General features: G+C 38.9%; 1 long non-coding RNA gene across 1 annotated transcript in view; it reads left to right on the top strand.

Annotated features, from left to right (window-relative positions):
* The window catches only part of LOC149787315 (uncharacterized), a 29287-nt gene that overhangs the window by 738 nt on the left and 24014 nt on the right, over positions 1–4535 (top strand). The gene's annotated exons all lie outside the window — the stretch shown is intronic.

Genomic DNA, 4535 nt, shown 5'->3' with positions numbered 1-4535 from the left:
CAGTTCTAGATTGTCACGTGACAGAACATGATACTACCTTATTCTTTGAATGTTTTTCAGACCGTTAGCTGGTGCGTGGCGTATTCATAAAGACAATCAGACAGAGGCGTAGCTATGATATTTTGCGCCCGGGGATGAACTATAAAATTGGTACCCCAGCCCCCTCCCCGTTTAATCACATTTTTGAATATTACCCTTGTTTACTTATTATAATGTAACGTTGTAAGCCTCATTTTGGCGCCCCTGTACCTTGGCGCCCGGGGACATATGTACCCCCCTGCCCCCCCCCCCCCCCGCTACGCCTCTGCAATCAGAATTTTATGCAGTAGTGTGGAAATCAATCTATCAGTGCATAAGAGAAAGAGAGACAGAGAGAGATGGGGGTTTTACATTTTTTTTGTGTTCAGTACTGTACATGATTCATACAGATAAGGCGTTAACAAGTCATTCAAAGATAGTACATTCAATGCACGCAGAAACATTTTTTAAACTACAGAATTTATGTGTCAAACTATTATTTGGTTAAACAACTCCATAAAGAGACTCTAGGACATAATCAAATTTCCACAGTTACTAATGAAAGGTTGAGATACAGTGAAGACTATAATATGTATGGTATATACGTCAATCTTAAATATATCATAAGTAAGACAGAGACAAAGGGACAGTAAAATATTTTTAAAAACAAACAGGTTATGTGTTTAGGTTTTGTAACGAACTTTAACAAGCTGAGGTGGCAGGGTCCAGTTTTGTACATTGGCCCCTGGCAAATTTCTTAACTTAAGGCTATCGAGTGACTTTTTCAGCTATTATTGTTTACTATTTAAAGATATGGATATAAGTAGTAAATGGGGATACCCTAGCCTCAATGGGAATTAGCATTACAGAGACCCCTGGGACACTCTAGCCTCAATGGAAATTTAACATGGAGAAAATTGCTGGGCCACTCTAGGGACAAGGGGAATTGAACATGGGGAATAGAGTTTGGGCTTGTCTAGGGACAAGGGGAATTGAACATGGGGAATAGAGTTTGGGCTTGTCTAGGGACAAGGGGAATTAACATGGGGAATAAATTGTGGGGCTTGTATAGGGACAATGGGAATAGAGATTGGGTTTGTCTAGGGACAAGGGGAATTGAATATGGGATTTTTTTTTTTTTTAAAAAAAGTTTTTTTAAATTTAAATTTAAATTTAAATTTAAAAAAGGGTAGGCAATGGAAAGGCTATCTCTTTTCGAGAAATATGGCTGGCCCTGAAAAGGGCCTTTGGGTTTTCTTCTTCTTCTGCTTCTAATTTCTTCTTTTTCTCCACCAACTTCTTATTTTATCTCCAACACTCTTTCTCTTCTTTTCTTTCTTTTTTCTCCTCCTCTTCTTTCTTCTTCTCTTCCTCCTCTTCTTTCTTCCTCTTTTCATTTTCTTCTTCTTTTTCAATTTTTTCATTCCATGCTCTCATCCTTATCCTTTCCTCTTCATCCTCCTTCTCCTCCTTTATCTCTTTCATTACACCACTTATCTTGTCCTTTACCTTTCTCAAGTTATTAATTTCCATCTTTACACGATGGGGACTATAGGAATAGTGGTCTTCAACGAGTCTTATTAACATCTGCTCCATCATTCCTAAATTGTCTAAAACGTCTTGCAATGTTTGCATCTTGTCCATTTGGTTCGAAGCCATCTTCTTTGTAGAATGGTTTGAACGACGAATACTGTGGGTTCTTATAGTGAAAGCGCGGACGTGATGGAAAACATCCCCTTAAAACATAAAATTGATCTTACCTAGATCATGACCAAAGAAACAGCAACGCGCGGACGTGAAGGAAAACATCCCTCTACTTTTCTCATTTCATATAATAAAACCCAAACTATACTCTCCACATACGCTAAGAAACAATAAACAAAATCCATAATCTACTATCCACACAATCGTACGTGAGCGGTTACAAAACCCAAACTATACTCTCCACATACGCTAAGAAACAATAAACAAAATCCATAATGTACTATCCACACAATCGTACGTGAGCGGTTGCAAAACCCAAACTATACTCTCCACATACGTTAAGAAACAATAAACAAAATCCATAATCTACTATCCACACAATCGTACGTGAGCGGTTACAAAACCCAAACTATACTCTCCACATACGCTAAGAAACAATAAACAAAATCCATAATCTACTATCCACACAATCGTACGTGAGCGGTTACAAAACCCAAACTATACTCTCCACATACGCTAAGAAACAATAAACAAAATCCATAATGTACTATCCACACAATCGTACGTGAGCGGTTGCAAAACCCAAACTATACTCTCCACATACGTTAAGAAACAATAAACAAAATCCATAATCTACTATCCACACAATCGTACGTGAGCGGTTACAAAACCCAAACTATACTCTCCACATACGCTAAGAAACAATAAACAAAATCCATAATCTACTATCCACACAATCGTACGTGAGCGGTTACAAAACCCAAACTATACTCTCCACATACGCTAAGAAACAATAAACAAAATCCATAATCTACTATCCACACTATCGTACGTGAGCGGTTACAAAACCCAAACTATACTCTCCACATACGCTAAGAAACAATAAACAAAATCCATAATCTACTATCCACACAATCGTACGTGAGCGGTTACAAAACCCAAACTATACTCTCCACATACGCTAAGAAACAATAAACAAAATCCATAATCTACTATCCACACTATCGTACGTGAGCGGTTACAAAACCCAAACTATACTCTCCACATACGCTAAGAAACAATAAACAAAATCCATAATCTACTATCCACACAATCGTACGTGAGCGGTTACAAAACCCAAACTATACTCTCCACATACGCTAAGAAACAATAAACAAAATCCATAATCTACTATCCACACAATCGTACGTGAGCGGTTACAAAACCCAAACTATACTCTCCACATACGCTAAGAAACAATAAACAAAATCCATAATCTACTATCCACACAATCGTACGTGAGCAGTTACAAACACAAACACACAAACACATACCCTCGCACTATGAAAAAAGAGTTAGTGTTTATAATCACACTACTCTACCTACACACACACACACACACACACACACACACACACACACATTGGCAAATCGATAGTTATTTCTTTTCTAGAGCATTGGGTAGCCCTTAAAAGGGCTGTTTTTTTTTTGAACTCCAGATGCACCTATCTAATGGTTGCACCTTCCTGGCCTGGCGCCACACACGCATCTTCTTCCCCAGTCTCCTTTCACCTTTCTTCTGGGGAGCGCAGAGGGAGGATGATTCGCTTCAACACCCCAATCCTCTGTCTCGGGAATATTGTACGACATCCTCTCTTCTAGTTTCTTTTCCTCCTCTTCCCTCTGTCTTCTCTCCTCCTCTTCGTTCTTCATTCTTTCCTCTTCTACTATAGCCTCCGCGGCCAGTTCATTTAACAGTTAGTTAGTTAGTTGGATTATAGTGGTTTTCGTTCTTTTGAACATGTACCACTTTTTTATTCACGCACTGCGTGATTTTTAATTACTCCTGGGGGAAGGAAAAGGAGCCTCATCCCCCAGGCTTTTATGTACTCAAAGAGTACTTTTTAATTTAGCCACTCAGGTGTAGGACTAACTAGTCCTTAACAACCTGACTGAAAGGCTAATAGACATGAGTGGGAATAGTCACACCACACACTCGTGTTTCTTAGTTGGATTGAAATGCCCCAGGTGTCAAATCAAGCAGTATGTGACTCCCGCCACGATTGGTCGGCAGCGATGACGTCACATTAGGACACCTGGTCTTGTGGCATTGACGAAGTGGCCCGCTTTTTTGATATCATCAATTGCCTTTCCCAGTCCGATATTCCGGTAGACAGAGCCTTCCTTTTTTCCACTCTGTTTAGGTGGTGCAGGTTCATCAGCTTCATCGCCGCTGGATGATGATACTTCCAGGGCCGCTGCCAGCGTGGAAGTTTCAAATTCTTCAGTGTCGTCTGCCAACATTGCCTGGATTTGGCTGAGTATGTTAGTAGAAATAGCTGTGGAAGCTTGATTTAAAAGTTCAGCCAGATGTTGTTTAAGAGACAAGGAGACGGTTAGGAGTATTTTTTTTTTTTTTTTTTTTTTTTTTTTTTTTTTTTTGTTTTCTTTTTTTTTTTTATTCATGAATTCCTTATTTATTTTGATTCCCTATCTTATTGGTTTGGAATGAAAACTTGTTTTATGGTTGTTTGTATGTTATTATGGAGTCATGTTTTAATTAATTCCTATTTTCCTATTTTAATTTTTTGTGGCCTTAATTGGTTTTTATTATTCGGGGTATGAACGGCTGTGTCAGTTTGTGAACCTACGAGACCTAGCAGGCCGTCATAATTCCCAAACAGTGATTTTGTAATATTCGTCCTTAACTGGTTTTTATTATTCGGGCTATGAACGGCTGTGTCAGTCTGTGAACCCACGAGACCGAGCCGGCCGTCATAATTCCCAAACAGTGATTTGTTATATTTTTAACTGGTCTTTGATTTACTTTCTTA

Source organism: Sinohyriopsis cumingii, chromosome 12 (assembly GCF_028554795.1).
Source record: "Sinohyriopsis cumingii isolate HCF-2022 chromosome 12, ASM2855479v2, whole genome shotgun sequence".
NCBI classification, from domain to species: Eukaryota; Metazoa; Mollusca; class Bivalvia; order Unionida; family Unionidae; genus Sinohyriopsis; species Sinohyriopsis cumingii.
This window is presented reverse-complemented; position numbering and strand designations above follow the sequence as displayed.